General features: G+C 46.8%; 1 protein-coding gene across 3 annotated transcripts in view; it reads left to right on the top strand.

The window, feature by feature from the left end:
- The first annotated feature begins 1,216 nt into the window (after positions 1-1,216).
- RGS19 (regulator of G protein signaling 19) overlaps positions 1,217-22,542 on the top strand; it is a 63,774-nt gene continuing 42,448 nt past the window's right edge. The window contains exon 1 of one of the 3 annotated variants that reach the window (XM_039347685.1): positions 1,217-1,314. The gene's annotated coding sequence lies outside the window, so the exon portion shown is untranslated. Of the gene's footprint in view, positions 1,315-1,405; positions 1,539-13,775; positions 13,799-22,542 lie in introns of those variants that run through there. The other 2 variants (XM_039347597.1, XM_039347771.1) reach the window with 2 other exon arrangements.

The raw sequence follows: 22,542 nt of genomic DNA, 5'->3' as shown, positions 1-22,542 counted from the left end.
TCTTTCTTTTCTCTGCTGAGTGCAGTATTGGTTTGTATGTTGCTGTTTTGTCAGATGGGCAAGTCATATGAATGTGATCAATGGACGGCACAAACTCTCCTGTTTGATTGAATGCTCCAACACTGGAAGTTTTTAAGTAGAGGCTGGACAGCCATTTGTCCGAAATGGTGTAGGGTTTCCTGCCTGAGCAGGGGGTTGGACTAGATGACCTCCAAGGTACCTTCCAACTTTATCATCATTATTATTATTTCCTCATTCAGTGTATTCTGCGAACTCAAACGAAAAGCTTTACATAGGTCAGATGTACATCCTTCTTGTTCTCCCTGCTCCTCTTGTTCTTCATAACAACAGCCCTGCGAGGTAGGTTGGGAGGGAGAGGGGCAACCCTCTCCTAGCCACTCTTTGCCTCCACCTTCCGGGTCACGTTCCCGAGAGACCCACGCTCTTGCCGGCCATTTCCCAAAGCATTTTCCCCTCCCCAATCCAACGGGAAGGAAAAGAGACCACGCAGAATGCCTCTCCCAGCGCCAAACTTCATTGATGGACAGGGCTGCGGGGAAAGGGGGGGGGACTTCACCCCAATTCAACCCTCCTCGAATCTCCACTGGTGGGCCAGCGGGAGCGCACGCACAAACCCATCCTGCCAAGAAAGACACGTGTCCGGTCACCCTCTCCCCCTCGCAAGCCTTTCATCCGGACCCGCGCCAGCCAGCAAACTGGGGGGGGGGGAAAGGTCGGCATCGCGAGCTCCAACTTTCTCCAAGCTGGAGACTGTATGGGGGGGGGGGGGAGAAATTAGAGGCAGGGGAGACCGGGTGTGTGTGGGGGGGGGCGCGCGTGCGTGTCTTTCTCTTCTCCCCCTCGGCGGAGGGTTCGAAGCTGACCTTCCCCCCCCCTCGCTTTGCAAGTTTTGCCGGCGGGGAGGGGGTGGGATTTTTGCAATGAAGAGGGGAAGGGGATGCAATGCAGAGGGGAAAGGGATTCCTTTGCAACGCCGTCCCCTTCTCCTTCCAAGCTCCCTCCTGCAGCTTCTGGTTGGCAGGCAGGCATGCGGGGGAGGAGGGAGGAAGAGGGGGGGGGAAGAGAACCGCGGAGGCAAGCCCCGGTGGGCTCTTCCACCCACCCACCCCTCCCCTCCTCTCCTCCGGCTCCCCGATCTTGCAAAAAAAAAAAAAAAAGAGAGAGGGCCGAGAAAGGGGGAGGGGGGGCCGGCGGGCTCCCTTGACGCGGAGAAGCGCAGCACGGCCGTTGCTTTTAGGAAGTCAATCGCTGGGGCCGGGGGACGCGTGCGCAGTGGAGACCCTGCCAGCAAAGGTTTCTCTCTTTTTTTTTTCCTTCCTTCCTTTTTTTTTTTTTTTAAAGCTTGCTTTCCAACGCTTCCCCCCCTCCCCCCCCGCTTCGCTCCTCTTTGCTCCAAGGGGTGTCGAATCTGGAGCATTTTTTTTTTAAAAAAAGAAAAAGCGAGGAGGGGGATCAGGCACGGATGCGCCGAGCTTCAGCCAGCGCGGAGGCTTGCGGGGGCCTCGGATGCAGGGGACGTGAGTAGGGGGTCCAGCTCTTTTTTTTTTTTTTTTTAAGGGGGGCGGCTTTTGCCAAACTAGCGATCGATCCGGAGGGAAAGCTAGCAACTCTGGCTCTCGGGGAGAGGGGGGGGGAAGAAGGGATGTTCCCTGGTGGTGGGGGGGGGGAAGCGGAGCACCGGACTGAAAGGAGAGCCTGCCTTTAATCAAACCCCGCACCCCCCCACCCCTCGCCCCGGTCCTCTTCCTGTACCGCTGCTTTGCTGCACCGGAGGATTCGGTTGGTGTCTTGAATCAGCCCCGGGGCGGGAGGGGAGAGCAAGGGGGAGGCGACCAAGTCACACACACAAACACACATACACAAACACACACATTTCCCGGCGAATGCAGCAAGTGTGCCCGTTGCAACGGAGAGGCGAGCAGCTCCGTTCTCGGTTGCAGGCTGCTTGCAAGCCCTGGGGAGGAAGGAAGGAGAGGTGGCAGGAGAATCAACCGGGCAGGGGAGCGGGGGTGCCCTGCATTGCAATCCCGCCGGGCTGGGAAGCCGCGCAGCCTCCTAATCAAAGCCATGTGCGCTGCGTTGCAAGCAATGCGCGGCTGAGAGAGAGAGAGAGAGAGGGAGGGAGAGGCAGAGACAGAAAGCGGGGGTGGGTGGGGGAGAGAGAGGGTGGCAGAAAGCCGGGCAGTCGCGAGGGCGTCCCCGGGCGCCAGGTTGCAAGAGCCTGTTCCGATCCGTGCTTGAAGGTGGCCGCGCGGGCGCCCTCCCCTCCTCCTTGGCCGGGGGTTGCCGCTTGACCCGCCGCGGCCGGGCGTGTCGCGTGGCTGGCAGCTTTGCACGGCGCGGCCGGGGCGGCGGCGGCGGCGGGCGGGCAGGCAAGGAGGGGTGGGGGGGTTCCTCCCTCCGGGCGGGAGGGGGGTGGTGGAAGACGCGTTCTCCAACCGGCTCTTCCTTCCCCTTCTCCGGGGTGGGCTGCAATCTCGCCCGCTGCTTCTGCGCCTTCCTCCTTCCCACCCCCTTGCAGAAGAAGAAGAAAAAGAAGACGGCGCGGGGGGGGGGTTTCCCCATCCCGGATACTCCGAGAAGGGGGTTCCCTTCCTTGCCCGCCGCCGCCCCACCCCGGATCGCTGGCATCCTCCGCCGGAGAAATCCCTGTACGTACACACACACACACACACACACACACACACACACACACACACACACACACACACACACCCCTACACACACACACACACCCCTTCCCTGCACACACACACACACCTTCCCTGGCTTGCCTCGCAGCTGGGGTTTCCTTCCTCGCGGGGAGACCCGGCTTAAATGCAAGGTCTGGAGGCTTCCCCTCGCCCTAAGCTGCCTGCCTGTCATGATGGCTGCTTTTTTGAGCAACTGTGGGAATCGCCCCGTGGAGTCCTCGGCGTTAGGATCCCGGCGGAGGGATTGCCTTAAAGGGATCTGTTGCTTTGGAAGAGGGATCTGATATTAGGCTGTAATTCGGTGGGTCGCCAATCCGAAGAACCTCGGATATTGTTTCACACCCTTTGGGGGGAAAAAAATAGCTGAATCGGCTTGCATGCTTTTTACAGGGCTGTTGCAGCATCGATTATTCTGACAGGGCATAGATTTGAGGGTTGATCCTGTGAGGTGGGGGCCTTGCTCACGCAGCACATTAAATGTGTGGTGGATTTGAGGTTCAAGGGCCTTAGCTGCCTGTCCAGTGAGGTTCTGCTTTTTGGGCCTAAACAAATGCAAAGTCTCTTTCATTTTCACGCAATACAATCAGAACAGAGCTGGACAGGGCCTTGGAGGTCATCTAGCCCAACCACCCTGCTCAAGCAGGATAACCTATACCATTTCAGACAGGTAGCTGTCCAGTCTCTTCTTAAAAACCTCCAGTCATGAAGCACCCACAACTTCTGGAGGCAAGTTGTTCCACTGATTAATTGTTCTCATTGTCAGGAAGTTTCTCATTAATTCCAGGCTGATTTTCTCCTTGAATAGTTTCCACCATTGTTTCCTGTCCTGTATAAACAGAGGCATAGAATCATGATCAGGCGAAGTATTAGTACTGCTTTATAAAACCCTAGTGTAAATATATATATACATTGCTTACTGGTGTACACCGCTTAGAGAGTGCTTGCACTTAAAGCGGTAATAAGTCTCATAAATAAATAAATAAAATAAATAAATACTGCAACCAATTTTGGTCGCCATACTACAAAAAAGATGTTGAGATTTTGGGGAAAAAAAATTCAGAGAAGAGCAACCAAGATGATCCAAGCCTGGAGACCAAAACATACGAAGAACAGCTGCAGGACCTGGGTTTGGCTAGTCTAAAGAAAATAAGAGATAGGGAGACATGATAGCAATATTCCAGTATTTGAGGGGCTGCCAAAAAGAAGAGAGGGTCCAATTATTCTCCAAAGCACCAGAGGGCAGGAGAAGAAACAACCGTTGGAAACTGAACAAAGAGAGAAGCAACCAGGAATTAAGGAGAAACTTCCTAACAGTGAGGACAATTAACCAGGGGAACAGCTTGCATTCAGACATGGGTGCTTCATCACTGGAGGTTTTTAAGAAGAGACTGGACAGCCACTTGTCTGAAATGGTAGGTTCTCCTACTTGAGCATGGGGCTGGACTAGAAGACCTCCAAGCTCCCTTCCAAATTCTGTTCTATTTAATCTATTCTATTCCACTCCATTCTTTGTGGCAGCCCCACAAATACTGGAATACTGCTATCATGTCTCCTCTATTTCTTCTTTTCTCTAGACTAGCCAAAACCAAATTCTGCAGCTGTTCTTCCTATGTTTTAGTCTCCAGGCCTTTAATCATCTTAACTGCTCTTCCCTGCACTTTTTCTAAGCTCTCAACACCTTTTTTTTTTTTTTTTTTTTTTCATGTGACCAAAACTGGATGCAGTATTTCAGGTGTGGCCTTAGTAATGAGCTGTTCAGCGCGACAGGAAGGCATCAGTTGTGGAAAAATGGGCCCACGCTTAACATCTTGGCCCCCTGAGTATTAATTGTGGCTTGTCTCATTTGCCACTCTTTTTGACAACATCGCAATTCCAGATGCAGCCCGGTTTTAGCCAGGAGTGGCCAGTGGCTAGACGGGGAGGCAATTAACGGACAGAAGTGCTTTGGTGCATATGTGTTTGTATGTGTGATGGCAGTGGTGGTGCAGCCGATTAAAATTGGAAGCGATAAATGTCAAAGCGTATGAGTGTCACTGAAAAGGCCATTGGTCAGCTGCAGGGTTAGAAATGTCCCTATTCAGTGTTTGGGTGTCACTGGTTCCATTTTGATGTCTGGGACAAAGAATTGCAGTGTTTCTCAATCTTGATGTATGGACATCAACTCCCAGAATTCTGGGAGTTGAAGTCCACAAGTCTTAGAGTGCTAAGGTTGGAGACCCCTACAGTATAGGCCAGGGGTAGGCAACCTTGGCTCTTTTATGACTGGTGGACTTCAACTCCCAGAATTCCTGAGTCAGCCATGCTGAGGGAAAAGGGAGAGGTTTCCAAGCTGAGCCATGCTGGCTCAGGAATTCTGGGAGTTGAAGTCCACGAGTCATAAGAGAGCCAAGGTTGCCTGGCCCTGCCCAAATGCCTGAATTTTGATCATGTGACCGTGAGGAAAAAATATTTAAATATTTAAACTAGGGGTCTTCAAATTTGGCTCTTTTATGACTTGTGGACTTCAACTCCCAGAATTCCTGAACCAGCCATGCTGAGGGGAAATCTTGCACAATAGGCTAAACAGTTTTCATATCAGCACCATAATAACAAGAAGGGGAATCTTTCCATCCGCATTGACACAGGGCAGAGGTAATTCTTTGAGGATCGCGCCTAATTTTATTCAGTTTCAACCAAAGAAAAGCAGACCAAAAGCAGATGGTTTAGTAGAGGGATCACTAATGGTCAAGCCACAAGAAAGTAACTTGGATCAGTCCTGTCTTCAGGCATTCTCTGGGTTAAACTGGCTAGGCCAGGGCTAGGCAACCTTGGCTCTTTTATGACTCGTGGACTTCAACTCCCAGAATTCCTGAGCCAGCCTGGCTCAGCTTGGAAACCTCTCCCTTTCCCCTCAGCGTGGCTGGCTCAAGAATTCTGGGAGTTGAAGTCCATGAGTCATAAAAGAGCCAAGGTTGCCTAGCCCTGGGCTAGGTGTTAAGTGAATACATCCGTGACTGTTCGAAGCTACCATGGCACTGTAAAAACTGACTTAACGACTGTTTTTCACAGTTATGACCGTTGCAGCATCCCCACGGCCACATGATTTACATGCAGATGCTTGACAACGACTCACATTTATGATGGTTGCCGTGTCCCAGTGCGACCTTTCCACAAGCAAAGTCAGTGGGGGAAGCCAGATAACACACTTAACAGCCGTTGTGTTACTAACTTAACAACTGCTGTGATTCACTTAACAAGTGTGGCAAGGAAGGTCATGAAATGGGACAAAATCCAAGTAACGAATGTCTCTCGCTTAACAAGAGAAATTTTGGGCTCAGTTGAGGTTAGAAATTGAGGGCTACCTATAGTTGCAAAATCAATTAAAAATAAGACATTAGAAGGATTATAAATTCAGATAATTTCTGCATGGATGTCTGTATGGAATACAGGCGGTCCTCTACATTACAGCGGTTTATATAATGACCGAAGTCACAACGCCACTGAAAAAGAGTGGCTTATGCCCCATTTTTCACATTTAACCATTGCAGCGGGCCCATGGTCCCACCATCAAAATTCAGATGTTTGGCCACTGGCTCGTATTTATGACGGTGTCCTGGGGTCAGGGGATCCCCTTTTGTGACCTGAAAAGCGAAGTCAGTGGGCAAGCCAGATTCACTTAACAACCTGCAGTGATTTGCTTAATAACAGTGACAAGAAATGTCTCCCTTAGCAAACAGAAATTTAGGGAATTGTGATCCTAAGTTGACTATTAGTGTTTCTCAACCTTGGCAGCTTTAAGATGAGTGGACTTCAACTCCCAGAATTCCCCAGCCAGCAACGCTTTAAGATGAGCGGACTTCAACTCCCAGAATTCCCCAGCCAGCAATGCTGGCTGGGGAATTCTGGGAGTTGAAGTCCGCTCATCTTAAAGCAGCCAAGGTTGAGAAACATTGCTTTAGAACAGCTCACTTGACCCACTCTGGATGTATTTGGACTATACCAGTGATGGCGAACCTTTTAGAGGCCGAGTGCCCAAATCGCAAACCAAAACCCACTTATTTATCTCCGGGTGCCAGGTGGCCATGGCCCACTGGGTGGGCGTGGCTGTGGTCATGGCAGATTGGGTGTGGCCAAGGTGGCATGGTCACCTCGGTGTTGCTAGTGGGGAGGGAGACCTGTGGGGGCCGGGCAGGGTTGGGGGAGATCCAGGGGGTCTCTGGCAGGCGGGGCAGTGGGCAGGAGGCTCGTCCTGCGGGGTGAGGCAAGGCGAGGTAGGGTGGGTGTGCCATTGTCGCAGGGTAAGCCAGGGCCGGGGCAACTGCTGCCTGACACCATCAGCCCCCACACACAGAGGCCGGTGAGCGTATGGGGGCCGATGGTGTCCGTCAGCAGCCACAGCCCCACTCTGGGGCTCCATAGCCTGCCACCAGCAGTTCAGAGAAGCTGCCTCTGTAGTTGGATGGCCGGCCGACAGCTGAGGAGGCGATGCAATGGGTCATGCCCAGAAAAAGGAGAGCATGCAAGGCCAGGAGGGATGGGACGGAGGGGGGAGGGAAACCAGCCATGCTGGGATGCATCCAGGCACGCGGGACCTCGGCGAGTTAGCAGGCAGCTGGTTGAAGAGGGATGGTTGCCATCTCTGAGACATGGTGCGTGTGCCCACAGAGAGGGCTCTGAGTGCCACCTCTGGCACGCTTGCCATAGGTTCGCCACCACTGGACTATACCTCCCATCACCCACTCCCAGACTGTTTGCTGGGAGTCCTGGCTGTTGTAGTTCCGGAGAGAAAAATGAATTTTGCAGCTTGTCAGAAGGCAATATTTTGCAAGACACGAAAGCTGCCTGCAAATGGTTGGAAGAAATTGGGTGACATTTATCCCATTCTTGCCTGGAGAAAAAAAAAAATTCAAATCTTATTATCCGAGCTGAATATACCATACCAGCTTTCTTGAATTCCATCATGCGTTTTTTTTTTCTCTTGGAAATTTCAATGATGCAGGGTCTTTATGACACGGCGGTGAAGACTAACGCTTGCAGAAGCGACAAAATGAAGGATACCTCTCTTTTTTAACACCGTTGAACGCCTTTTAGCTTTTGTGAAGTGTCATATTCACCTTTCAAGTCGTAACCTTTTAAACAAAAGTGATCCTCCGGCTAGGTTTCCATTTGGACCTTCCCAAAAATAGAGATGGATCTTCCTTGAAAGTAGCTCAGGTGGAACTGCATAGCACACAGTCGAAACATTTATTTCCTATTATGTCATCAAATGCTTTGGGATAATTCTATGTCCTGCAGTTCGGATGCCTTTTGTAAGTTTATCCAGTTTGTAAGTTTGCAGTACCATCGTTGCAAGGGTTTTGCCCTATGATGCACCGTTTCACCCACTTAAAGTTTACAGACGCAAGATTTTTAGTAATATATACAATTCAGTGTGTTGAGCAAAGCTATGATGATCCTCCCAAGAAATTCGGCAATTGTACAGCAGAGTTTGCACACAACTAACCAACTTAGTCTTCCCAGTTGCAATGTATGGCTGTGAGAGTTGGACCATAAGAAAGGCTGAGCGGCAAAGAATTGAGGCCTTTGAACTCTGGTGCTGGAGAAGACTCCTGCGAGTCCCCTGGACTGCAAGGCGATCCAACCGGTCAGTCCTAGAGGAGATCAACCCCGACTGCTCTTTAGAAGGCCAGATCCTGAAGTTGAAACTCAAGTACTTTGGCCACCTAATGAGAAGGAAGGACTCACTGGAGAAGAGCCTGATGCTGGGAAAGATGGAGGGCAATAGAAGAATGGGACGGCAGAGAATGAGATGGCTGGATGGAGTCACTGAAGCAGTAGGTGTGAGCTTAAATGGACTCCAGAAGATGGTAGAGGACAGGAAGACCTGGAGGAACGTTGTCCATGGGGTCACGATGGGTCGGACACGACTTCGCAACTAACAACAACAAGCCAACTTTCTACAACTATTTATGTCGGTGTAATTTAAACTGCGGTGTTTATAGGATGACGTCATTCAGCAAATGACATCACTCTGACAGTTTAATTGGCAGGTGGGAATAAGGGGCGCTCAGCCGCATAATTGGTCACTTAAATCAAGATTTCCTTCGCAATTCAGTAATGAGTTTGAAGTGGGTTGTGAAGAGGCAACGCGTTACTCCTCGTGTACACTACACAAAATTGGGTGCAGGTAGCCGCTAATAGTATAGTGGATTTTATTAGTGTCTGACCATTATTAAGGGCTTATATTGCTCATGATTCTAAGCCGCCTTTTTATGTTTAGTTTTTCAAAAGACTTCAATGCTGGAAGCATATCAGCAAAAATAATAATCTTTTAATACAGAGACTTAATGTATGGTCTAGGATTATCGTATAAGTGCAGCTGCTCTGTTGAAATTGTAACCTCTTTGGCCTTTGGGTAATGAGCTGTTTCAATAATAACACAGTAATTATAGTCGGCAATAATTGTAGAGGCCAAAGCCATTTTCCCCAACGCCCATCTGAATGACAGAATTGAAGAAAGTTCAAGTACAGGCAGTCTTTGACTTACGACCACAACTGAGCCCAAAATTCCTGTTGCTATGCAAGACGGTTGTTAAGTGAGTTTTGCCCCGTTTTATGACAGTCGCAAGTAGCCCCGGGGTTGCGCGATCCCCTTTGGTGACCTTCGGACAGGCAAAGCCAATGGGGACTCCAGATTCACTTAACAACCGTGTCGCTAACTGAACACCTGCAGTGATTCACTTGACAAACAGCCAGACAGGTCGTAAAACGGGACAAAACTCGCTTAACGACGAAACGTTGGGCTCAGTTGTGGCCGTAAGTTGCAGACTGCCTGTATAATACTGCAGCTCTGAAGAGTTTGTGGACAGGGTGAGAAATTTGGGAGTCAGACTGACCTATTATTCTCCGACCACTGCTGTGATTGGTTTGCTGCCAACAAACAAAACAAGGAACGGTGGTTTAGCAGCCTGGCAGCTCCCTCTAATAATAAATCGCTTTGCTTTTTGCATGCAGCCAAAATGGAGGGTGCCCAGAAAAGCAGGGATGCAGGGAACAATAATTAGGTGAGGACTGAGGTTTAATTCAGAATTGGTTGACTCTTGGAGTAGGGCAATCTGGGAGTCCTGTTGTCGGTACTCTGTTGTTGTTGTTTTTGCTCGGTTGCAGGGCTAAACACTGTTTGATGTTCTCAGCATTTACGGCTTTATAGAAATTAAGCCAACTTTTGACATGTTGATCAGTCTTCGGAGGATCCTGACGATAAGGAAAGAAGATGGTTATATAATACAGTGGTTCTCAACCTGTGGGTCGGGACCCCATTTGGGGTCAAACGACCATTTCACGGGGGTCGCCAAACAAGCCTGTCCGCCATTTTTTCCCCCTTTTCTTTGGCCACGCCCCTGGCACCCGGTGATGTATAAGTGGTTGGGGGTCACCACAACATGGGGAACTGTATTATGGGGTCATGGCATTAGAAAGGTTGAGAACCACTGATATAATACAAGGTCAAAGGCAACACCAGATATGTGTGAAAAATAACAAGAACGCGCTCTGAGAGGGTGATGTTATCCATTCAGTCATGTCCGACTCTTGGCGATTCTGTGGGGCAGGTAATAATAGTAATAAAGTTGGAAGGGGAGGTCCTCTAGTCCAGTGGTTCTCAACCTTTCTAATGCCACGACCCCATAATATAGTTGCCCATGTTGTGGTGACCCCCAGCCACTTATACATCACCGGGTGCCAGGGGCGTGGCCAAAGAAAAGGGGGAAAAAATGGCGGACAGCCTTGTTTGGCGACCCCCGTGAAATGGTCGTTCGACCCCAAATGGGGTCCCGACCCACAGTTGAGAACCACTGCTCTAGTCCAACCCCCTACTCAGGCAGGAGACCTTATACCATTTCAGACAAATGGCTGTCCAGTCTCTTCTTAAAAACTTCCAGTGTTGGAGCATTCACAAATTCTGGAGGCAGGTTGTTCCACTGGTTAATTGTTCTCACTGTCAGGAAGTTTCTCCTTAGTTCTAGGTTGCTTCTCTCCTTGATGAATTTCCATCTGTTGCTTTTTGTCCTGCCTTCAGGCGCTTTGGAGAATAGCTTGACTCCCTCTCCCCTTTACAGCAGCACTGAAAAATGAGACTTACAATCGTTTTTTCACAGTTACGACCTTTGCAGCCTCCGCGTGATCATGTGAACAAAATTCAGGTGCTTGGCAACTGGTTCCTATTTATGACGGTCGCAGTGTCCCAAGGTCACGTGATCCCCTTTTGCAACCATCCGACAAGCACAGTCAATGGGGGAAACCAGATTCACTTAACAACCGGGAGACCGACTTCTCAACTGCAGTGATTCACATAACAACCGAGGCAAGAAAGGTGGTTAAAATGGGGCAAAGCGTGCTTAACCAATGTCTCACTTTACAACAGAAACGTTGGGCTCGATTGTCGTAAGTCGAGGACTACCTGTACCAAACAACAAGACTCCCAAGTGTTGACGCTATCCAAAAAAGCCTCCGGAATAGGAAGAACAATAATATTTGGGAGTAGATATTTTTTTCCCCCGAAGACCGATGTGGTGTGTTATTCTTCTGTTCCTTGTAGCCTCTGGCTACAGTGACTTCTCTGCTCATAGAGATTAAAGCAGGTCATGGAGTCCAAGATTAGACCACATGTGTGGTCTCCACAAGATCTCAGATCTCGGCCCTTAGCTGCCCCAGAGAATTCTCAGCAGCTGTCAGCTGTCCCAAGTAAACCAGACAGGAAACAGGATTAGATGAGCTAATTCTACTTTATTCCAAGGCTTCATTTAACAGAACCTTATGAGTCTGGAGGCGTAAATGTCCCACTGCCACTGAAGTGTTGGATCCATTAGGATGATGGGTCTTTCTGTGCTTCTTTTTCTCAGCTCTTTTAGCCACGGGGGGGGGGGGGGCTTCTGCCTCTTTGGTCTCAAGGTTTTCTAGGCAGCATCTCTGCCCTTCCTCCCCCAAGGACATTTGCACATTCCATTATGGCAACCTCTGCCTCCTGCTCTTCCACTTCTTGGCAGAAGATCCAGCTAGGATGTCCTAACTGACGGGGCAAAGACCTGTGAGAAAGTGGAGTCAAGGAGGGCCAGAAGGGTGTTGCGGGTGGGTGGATGGAGGGATAGGAGGGAAGTGGATGGATGAATATATGGAGAGAGGGAGATGGATGGATGGATGGATGGATAGATATAGAGAGGGAGCTGGATGGATGGATATAGAGGGGGGGAAGTGGATGGAAGGATGTATATATGGGGGAGGGAGGTGGATGGATGGATGGATATATGGAAGGAGGGAGGTGGATGGATAGATAGATATATGGAGGGAGGGAGCTGGATGGATGGATGGATGATAGGTGACGGATGGATGGATATGAGGGAAGGAGGAAAATGGATGGATGGATGATAGGTGACATGATAGAGATGGATGGATGATAGATGACATAGTGATGGATGAATGGAAAGGAGGGAAGTGGATGGGTAGATAGATATGGAGGGAGGGAGGTGGATGGAGGGATGATAGGTGACATGGAGATGGATGGATGGATGATAGGTGACAGATGATACATATGGATGATAGATAGATAGATAGATAGATAGATAGATAGATAGATAGATAGATAGATAGATATAGTAAATGATGGAGATAGACAGAAAATTAATATAGACGATCACCCAATTCATAGTGGCTCTGGACAGCTTACAGAGCTGTCCCAATAAACTGCCGCCACACCCCACTGGCGACAGTGATCAAATCAATCCCTTGATGGGCTCCGTATCACCTTGGAATCCCCAGGCCAGCTGGCAAATCATGTATTCAAGGCCTTTTGAAAGATTGTAAAGGTGGGGTCTAATCTTATTTCCTCAGAGATGATGTTCCACTGGCAGGGAGCCACCACAGAGAAGACCCTTTTTCTTGATCCCACCAGATAGCAATAGCCCTTATATACCACTTCACAGTGTTTTACAGCCCTTTCTAAGCAATTTGCAGAGTCAGCCTATGGCCCCCAACAATCTGGGTCCTCATTTTACTGACCTCAGAAGGATGGAATGCTGAGTCAACCTTGAGCCGGTCAGGATCGAACTGATGGCAGTCGGCAGAGTTAGCCTGCAATACTGCATTCTAATAGATAGATTGGAATACATAGATAGATAGACAGACAGACAGCAATAACGCTTAGATTTATATACCGCTTCACAGAGCTTTACAGCCCTCTCTAAGCGGTTTACAGAGTCAGCATGTTGCCCCCAACAATCTGGTCTTCATTTTTACCGACCTCAGAAGGATGAAAGGCTGAGTCAACCTTGAGCCGGTCAAGATCGAACTGCTGGCGGTTGGCAGAGTTAGCCTGCAATACTGCCTTCTAACCGCTGCGCCACCACGGCTCGTGATGAAGGTCACCCAGCAGGCTTTCGTGTCTAATGGCAGGACTAAAACTCACACTCTCCTGCTATTGACTCTTAAGTCACCCAACCTCCTCTAATGCCTAAGGTGGGACTAGAATTCACCATCTCCTGATTGGTCCAAAGTCACCCAGCCAGCTTTCATGCCTAAGGCGGAACTAGAACTCAGTCTTCTGGTGATTGGCCCAAACTCACCTAGCTGGCTTTCATGCCTAAACCAGGACTAGAACTCACAGGATTCTACCCTGGTGTCTTAACCCATAGACCTTAACCCATAGACCGGAGTAGGCAACCTTGGCTCTTTTATGACTCGTGGACTTCAACTCCCAGAATTCCTGAGCCAGCATGGCTCATCTTGGAAACCTCCCTTTCCCCTTAGCATAGCTGGCTCAGGAATTCTGGGAGTTGAAGTCCACGAGTCATAAAAGAGCCAAGGTTGCCTACCTCTGCCCTAGACCAAATTTATAATTGCTTTTCATTTTATTTTAGTATCGTTTGTATTCAGCAGTCACTTTTTGAAATGGGGAGGATGGAAATTAATTTTATGACGGACACTATTCCTATATTGTTTTTAGAACTGTTGGTCGTCCTTTACATAAATCTCCGTTCATAAAAGCATGGCTGAACCAATTTTTCTTCGCACAGAAAAAAGAAAGAAGCCACCGACGGAGGCTTTGATCCGTGGTGAGTTTTACACAAATAACAAACTCAGTGCTTGAATGAAGTGGCGGATGGTTTAAAATGTCAGATGTGATGCTCATTGTGTTATCCAAAGGTTGATAAGGCAGCCTGGTTCCATTTATACATTCCTTTCTTATTAAGAAGTGGAATCATCCCCCTGTATGTCAGGAGACAGTTAGAAAAAAGATCAAGAGGACCATAGAGGGAAATTGGGAGGGGGAGGGGGTAATGAAGACATACAGGTAATCCTCGACTTACGACTACAGTCGAGTCCAAAATTTATGTTGCCAAGTGAGACAGTTGCTAAGTGAGATTTACCCCATTTTATAAGCTTTCTTGTCCCAGTTGTTAAGTGAATCCTTGTACAGGTAGTCCTCAGCTTACGACCACAAGTGAGCCTAACACTTCTGTTGCTAAGTGAGACCGTTGTGAACTGAGTTTCGCCCCATTTTACGACTTTTCTCGCCACACTTGTTAAGTGAATCACTTACAGTTCATAAATTAGTTAAATGGTTGTTAAGTGGATCTGGCTTCCCCACTGACATTCCTTGTGAAACGGACGTAAAAGGGGATTAAATGACCCCGGGACACTGCCACAGTCATAAATGTGAGTCAGTTGCCAAGTGTCTGAATTTTGATCATGAGATTGTGGGGAGGTCGCAACAGTCCTAAGTGTGAAAACGGTTGTAAGTCACTTCGGTGTTGTAACTTGAATGGTCACTAAATGAACTGTTGTAAGTCGAGGGCTAATTGTAGTTGTTAAGTTAGTAACATGGTCATTAAATGAATCTTGTTCCCCCGTTGACTTTGCTTGTCAAAAGGTCAGTGTCCCGGGATCACATGACCCTGGGACACTGCGACCCTCATAAATGTGAGTCAGTTGCCAAGCAGCCAAATTTTTTATTATTATTAAGTATTTTATTAGGTTTTTTTATCATTACAATTCATTTGTGTTAATGAACAACATGTTGTCTGGGTTGGTTTTTGCCTAGTCATAAAGGTTAAGTTCCTACTGGCTGCCCCGCTTTCCCAACCGTTGATAAAATAAGTTCCCTGCTTGAAAGTATTCTGTATCTTCTTTTCCTTCGATTCTCGACGGGAGTCTGTCCATTTCCGCACCATCCAATATTTTCTTAATTATCGCTTCCTCCGATGGGGTTATCTCGTTTTTCCAGTGCTGTGCACTGGGACCTTGGAGGTCATCTAGTCCAACCCCCTGCTCAGGCAGGAAACCCTATATACCATTTCAGACCAATGGCTGTCCGGTCTCTTCTTAAAAACTTCCAGTGTTGGAGCATTCACCACTTCTGGAGGCAGGTTGTTCCACTGGTTAATTGTTCTGACTGTCAAATACACATTTTGTTTATGAAATTTTTCTGGCAATTATGCCTAGTTAAAAAAAAAGTTCAGATTTAAAATCTACCTATTTTCCTAACATCTTTTCTAACCAAGTATGTATTTCAGTCCAAATTTTTTTTTTTTTTTTGCTTTGACATGTCCACCACAAGTGATAATATGTAGCAGGATTTTGATTAAATTTCTAACGTTTGGCTGAATTTTGATCACATGACCATGAGGACGCTGTGGTGGTCGTAAACGTGGGAAATGGTCACTCTTCCTCCTCCTACTACTACTACTACTACTATTATTATTATTATTATTATTATTATTATTATTATTATTATTATTATTATTATTGATCATCGCACAGTCAGCCAGATGTTCAGACTGGATTTGGCATTTTGTCTACCTATCGAGTCCTTACCCAGGACCTGGGATAGGCAGATGTGGATGTTTGATGGTATTACAGGTATCGTCGCAGGATGGAAGCAGTTCCTAATAAGGCCGCCTTTTGCAATTGTCTAATAGCAAATTTGTCAATGCCAATTGTTTTCAAGTGGTGCTCCAGTTGTTTTGGGATTGCACCCAAGGAGCCTATGACTATTGGTACTACCCTTGCTTGCTTTTGCCACAGTCTTTCTATTTCTATTTGTAGGTCTTTGTATTTTGTTATCTTCTCTAGTTCTTTCTCATCTATTCTGTCTCCAGGCACTGCCATGTCCACTATCCAGACTTTTTTGTCTTTCTTATCAACAATTGTTAAGTCTGGGGTGTTATGTTGCAGGTGCTTGTCTGTTTGAATTCTGAAGTCCCAGAGCAGTTTTTTATTATTATTATTATTATTATTATTATTATTATTATTATTATTATTATTATTATTATTATTATTATTAAGTTAGAAGGGACCTTGGAGGTCATCTAGTCCAACCCCCTGCTCAGGCAGGAAACCCTATATCATTTCGAAAACCCTATACAATTTCGGGACCATCATAACTTCCAATAGTCACTAAATGAATGGTTATTCACTGTCTGAATTCAGTGTCCAAAATTCTGTAATCGTTTTTGTTTTCCTAATTCTGATTAATGAGACTGAGAATCTTGTGTGTGTGTGTTTGTGTATGTGCACAATTGTTAGCGGCAGGCTCGATCGTACAGGATGGACAATCACACTCTTCTTTTTGCGGATTTCTTTTCTTTTTTTTTAATTTTTAAAAAAGGCTGATGGTTTTATCCACTATAAATCTTTGGTTATTAATATTTTTTTTCAAAAGCTTTCTGTATTTAAGACGGATACAACAAGGTTGCCCTAATCTCTCTCTGCTTTGTATGTTGTTTTTTTTAAGCTCAGTGCTTTACTGTAATTCATTTGCTATTTTTATTTCCTAAGATGGGATTCAAGTGGCATTTATAAATGGAAACAGCGTGCGTAGGTTGCATCTATAACGGTGGACTGTTCCTGATTCCTAAGGAACAATCCTCCCTTTTCCTGAACGGAAGAATCTTTTAGGTGATCCATTTGGATGGGGGGGGGGGGAAGCATGCTTTAAATTGAAAACAAAATCACATTTGGGGGATCTTGAACCCCCAAGTTAGCGGAAGAGGAATCTAAGCTATAAGAATGCTTCACTATGCAGCAGATAAGAATCCCCCATTCTCCTGACAGCCTAGAGATGTGTTGGATTACAATACCCATCTTTCCCAGCTCTGGTGAATGGGGACGGTTGCAGCCTGCATGTTTTGGGGCACCAAAATCAACCTAGCTTAATTTTCTGACCCATTTCCTGCCTCTTGAATCTGCCTTTTTTTTAAGGCGAACGAAACCATCAAGCTATTATGGAATATAGAATAACTGGGTTGGAAGAGACCTTGGAAGTCAGGTCAATGAGAATAGAGCTGGAAGGGAACTTGGGAGGTCGTCTAGTCTAACCCTGCGCCGAAGCAGGAAACCTTACACCGTTTCAGACAAGTGGCTGTCCAGTCTCTTCTTTGAAATCTCTAATGATGGGCACAATTTCTGAAGGCAACCAGTTCCAGAGGTTAATTGTTCTCACCGTTAGGAAGTTTTTCCTTAATTCCAGGTTGCTTCTATCCTTCATTCGTTTCCATCCCTTGTTTCTTGTCTTGCCTTCTGGTGCTTTGGAGGATAGCTTGACTCCCTCTTCTTTGTGGTAGGCCCTGAAGAAGAAGAAGGAGGAGGAGGAGAATAATAATAATAATAATAATAATGATGATGATGATGATGGACGTGGCAGTGCCTGGAGACAGCAGAATAGACGAGAAAGAACTGGAGAAGATAACAAAATACAAAGACCTACAAATAGAAATAGAAAGACTGTGGCAAAAGCAAGCAAGGGTAGTACCAATAGTAATAGGCTCCTTGGGTGCAGTCCCAAAACAACTGGAGCACCACTTGAACACCATTGGCATTGACAAATTCGCCGTTAGTCAATTGCAAAAGGCGGCCTTACTAGGAACTGCTTCCATCCTGCGACGATACCTGTAATAGCATCAAACATCCACATCTGCCTATCCCAGGTCCTGGGTAAGGACTCGATAGGTAGACAAAATGCCAAATCCAGTCTGAACATCTGGCTGACTCTACGATGATCAATAATAATAATAATGATCATAGAGTTGGAAGGGACCTTGAAAGTCTCCTAGTCCAATCCCCTGCTCAGGCAGGAAACACTATACCATTTCAGACAAATGGCTGTCCAGTCTCTTCTTAAAAGCCTCCAATGATGGAGCACCCATAACTTTTGGAGGGAAGCTGTTCCACCGATTAATTGTTCTCACCATTAGGAAATTTCTCCTGACTTCCAGGTTGCTTCTCTCCTTGATTCGTTTCCATCCGTTGCTTCTTGTCCTGCCTCAGGCGCTTTGGAAAATAGGTTGACCCCCTCTTCTTTGTGGCAGCCCCTCAAATATTGGAAGACTGCTATCATCTTTCCCCTAGGCCAGGGGTAGGCAACCTTGGCTCTTTTATGACTCGTGGACTTCAACTCCCAGAATTCCTGAGCCAACCATGCTGAGGGGAAAGGCAGAGGTTTCCAAGCTGAGCCATGCTGGCTCAGGAATTCTGGGAGTTGAAGTCCACAAGTCATAAAAGAGCCAAGGTTGCTTACCCCTGCCCTAGGCCTTCTTTCTCTAGGCTAGACGTGCCCAATTCCTGCAGGCGTCCTTCATAAGTTATAGCCCCACGCCCCCTAACCTAGAACTAAGGAGAAACTTCCTGACAGTGAGAACAATTAACCAGTGGAACAACCTGCCTCCAGAAGCGGTGAATGCTTCAATGCTGGAAGTTTTTAAGAAGAAACTGGACAGCCATTTGTTCGAAATGGTATAGGGTTTCCTGCCTGAGCAGGGGGGTGGACTAGATGACCTCCAAGGTCCCTTCCAACTTTATCCATTATTATTATACTCATCCTTTCCAGTGTGTTCCAACCTCATAAAGAATCTTTCCTCCTTCTTTAAATGGAATGGAGAAAAGGCATTAAAACTTCCTGTGCATATAGTTCGAGCCTTCCTTTTGGCATGAGGCTCGTTCATCCCTGTAAACAAACAGTTGCCAAGTGAAAATTACTCCCCGCGTTCATTGATAAAAGCTCCTCAAATGTGTAATTCATAAAAAAAAAAGCCTCTGCTGATGGTGTCGAGAAGGGGGGGGGGATTAAAAACACCACCGGTGTTAGGCGGCGCATGTATGACAAATAGAGAGTTGGTGAGTTGGCGTATTTTTGCAGGATAATTGCTTTTACGGTCTTTTATTTGCAAAGCTGCTTTTGCTAACAGGAAGAATGACTCGTAATGAGAGGCTTCCAGATGCACCGCAATTAATGCTGGTAGCAAAAACAAGCCAATATGGTTTTTTAAAAAAATGAGATTACAAAGAAATGTTTCTTGGCTCTTGAGAATGGACCCATCAGTGGAATAGCCGCTGGAGTAACTCCCCTGCTAGATTCGCATCTGGTTTCTTGGGAACTAGCTTAGCAGATTGTGATTAAAACGGGGTTTGTTTTAACCTGTCTTTGATTGGGCTAGAAGATCAGGGGTCTTCAAGCCGGGCCCTTTTATGACTTGTGGACTTCAACTCCCAGAATTCCTCAGCCAGGCATGCGTGCCTGGCTGAGGAATTCTGGGAGTTGAAGTCCACCAGTCATAAAAGTTTGAAGATTCCTGTCTTAAATCTAACAAACAAAATGGAGGCTGGCTGTGGAATTCTGGGAGTTGAAGTCCACAAGTCATAAAAGGGCCAAATTTCAAGACCTCTGTCTTAAATCTAACAAACAAAATGGAGGCTGGCTGAGGAATTCTGGGAGTTGAAGTCCACAAGTCATAAAGGGGCCAAGTTTCAAGACCCCTGTCTTAAATCTAACAAACAAAATGGAGGCTGGCTGAGAAATTCTGGGAGTTGAAGTCCACAAGTCATAAAAGGGCCAAGTTTCAAGACCCCTGTCTTAAATCTAACAAACAAAATGGAGGCTGGCTGAGGAATTCTGGGAGTTGAAGTCCACAAGTCATAAAAGGGCCAAGTTTGAAGACCCCTGTGTTAAATCTAACAAACAAAATGGAGGCTGGCTGAGGAATTCTGGGAGTTGAAGTCCACAAGTCGTAAAAGGGCCAAGTTTGAAGGCCCATGTCTTAAATCTAACAAACAAAATGGAGGCTGGCTGAGGAATTCTGGGAGTTGAAGTCCACAAGTCATAAAAGGGCCAAGTTTGAAGACCCCTGGCTTAAATCTAACAAACAAAATGGAGGCTGGCTGAGGAATTCTGGGAGTTGAAGTCCACAAGTCATAAAAGGGCCAAGTTTGAAGACCCCTGTCTTAAATCTAACAAACAAAATGGAGGCTGGCTGAGGAATTCTGGGAGTTGAAGTCCACAAATCATCAAAGGGCCAAGTTTCAAGACCCCTGTCTTAAATCTAACAAACAAAATGGAGGCTGGCTGAGGAATTCTGGGAGTTGAAGTCCACAAGTCATAAAAGGGCCAAGTTTGAAGACCCCTGGTTGTTGGAAGCCGGTTGGGAAGATCACAGACAGTGGTCACGTGATCCAGGGATGCTGAAACTGTCAGAAATATAGGCTGGTTACCAAGCACCTGAATTTTGATCACGTCACCGTGGGGAATGCTGCAACAGTTATAAGTGTGAGGACTGGTTATAAATCACTTTTTTCATTGACGTTGCTATCGTTGGAGGGTCACTCACTAAATGAAGGGTTGTAAGTCGATACCATCTTTATAGCTCAATACTATGCAACAATATTTGGGGTAGACTAGCCTTTGGAATAACGGAAGGGACCTTGGAGGTCTTCTAGTCCAACCCCCTGCTCAAGCTGGAAACCCCATACCTTTTTAGACAAATGGCTGTGCAGTCTCTTCTTAGAAACTTCCAGGGTTGGAACACCCACAACTTCTGGAGGTAAGCAGTTCCACTGATTAATTGTTCTCACTGTCAGGAAATTCCTGCTTAGTTCTAGGTTACTTCTCTCCTTGGCTAGTTTCCATCCTTTGCTTCTTGTCCTGCCTTCGGATACCCTGGAGGATAGCTTGACTCCCTCTTCTTTGGGGCAGCCCCTGAGATATTGGAAGACTGCTATCATGTCCCCCCTCGTTCTTCTCTTCATTAAACTAGACCAGGGGTAGGCAACCTTGGCTCTTTTATGACTCGTGGACTTCAACTCCCAGAATTCTTGAGGGGAAAAGGGAGAGGTTCCAAGCTGAGCCAGGCTGGCTCAGGAATTCTGGGAGTTGAAGTCCACGAGTCATAAAAGCCAAGGTTGCCTGCCCCTGAACTAGACATACCCAATTCCAGCAACTGTTCCTTATATGTTTTAGCCTCCAGTCCCCTGATGATCTTTGTTGCTCCTCTCTGCACTCTTTCTAGTGTCTCCACATCTTTTTTTAGATCGTGGTGACCAAAACTGGATGCCGTATTCCAAGTGTGGCCAACACATTATAAATTCACGTGATCTTGATTCTATCCGTCTGTTAATGCAGCCTAGGACTGGGTTCGCTTTTTTGGCAGCTGCAGCACACGGCTGCTCGTATTTAAGTGGTTGACCACTAAGACTCCTAGCTCCCTCTCAGATCTTCCGAGGCCATGCCAATTCTCCAGGCACAGCAGTGGGGATTTGACAATTAATCTGACAGGAGAATTGGCTGGCCTGGGATGTCCCATAGAAAGGAGGTGGAGATAGTTTGATGAAGAGAAGGACGAGGGGGGACATGAAAGCAGTACTCCAATATCTCAGGGGCTGCCACAAAGAAGGGGGAGTCAAGCTATTCTCCAAAGCGCCTGAAGGCAGGACAAGAAGCAACGGGTGGAAACTAATCAAGGAGAGAAGCAACCTAGAACTAAGGAGAAACTTCCGGACAGTTAGAACAATTAACCAGCAGAACAACCTGCCTCCAGAAGCGGTGAATGCTCCAACAATGGAAGAGACTGGACAGCCATTTGTCTGAAATGGTATATGGTAGTGGTTCTCAAACTTTTTAATGCCGCGACCCCCCCAACCGATCGTAAGTCGAGGACTACTCAACTGATGCAGCACCGTTTGCAGAATGGGACTTTTGGCGGGCTCAGCAGGGCAGAGACAGCCTGGACAATTTCTATTGGCGTTTGAAAGCCAATAGAATTAGACTCTATTCAAGAGAGTCTATTCTATTGGCTTTCAAAAGCCAATAGAATAAAAGGGAGTAGCACAGCTAAGGAAAAAGGGGAAAAAATGGCGGACTGCGTTGTTGGCGACCCCGTGAAATGGTCGTTCGACCCCAAATGGTGTCCTGACCCACAGGTTGAGAACCACTGGTATAGGGTTTCCTGCGGTGAATGCTCCAACACTGGAGGTTTTTAAGAAGAGACTGGACAGCTATTTGTCTGAAATGGTATAGGGTTTCCTGACTGAGCAGGGGGTTGGACTAGATGACCTCCAAGGTACCTTCCAACTTTATTATTATTATTATTATTATTATTATTATTATTATTATTATTATTATTAGTATTAGTCAAGAAGAAGGACAGGGAGGGTCTCCCTGATTATAAGACTTCAGGCAGGAGAAGACCAACAGAATACAGGCAGCGTTGAAGAAAAGCTGCCAGACAGCCAGCCCAAATGAAACAGCTGGGGTTTTTTGTTTTTGTTTTTTTGCTGTTGGTTTGGCAGCGTTTTGATTTAATAATTGCATGTTTCGAGAAATAAAATGGGTAGTCTTCGTGTTTGGTTCGCTAGAGATATTTGCATCTCTGTGTGAGAAGACTTCAGTGTTGTGGCTCTAGAGCAGGGGTCTTCAAACTTGGCCCCCTTTTTTTTCAAAAATTTATTTATAATACAATTAAAAAAAACATTGGATATAATGTGACATTCAAGTATATACATTCCTATCAAATTATTCCACACTTTACAA

This window comes from Crotalus tigris, unplaced genomic scaffold (genome assembly GCF_016545835.1).
Source record: "Crotalus tigris isolate CLP2741 ecotype Arizona unplaced genomic scaffold, ASM1654583v1 scf7180000017536.10889498, whole genome shotgun sequence".
Classification (NCBI taxonomy): Eukaryota; Metazoa; Chordata; class Lepidosauria; order Squamata; family Viperidae; genus Crotalus; species Crotalus tigris.
The sequence above is the reverse complement of the archived record's forward strand: the minus strand, read 5'-3'. Positions and strand labels throughout refer to the sequence as shown.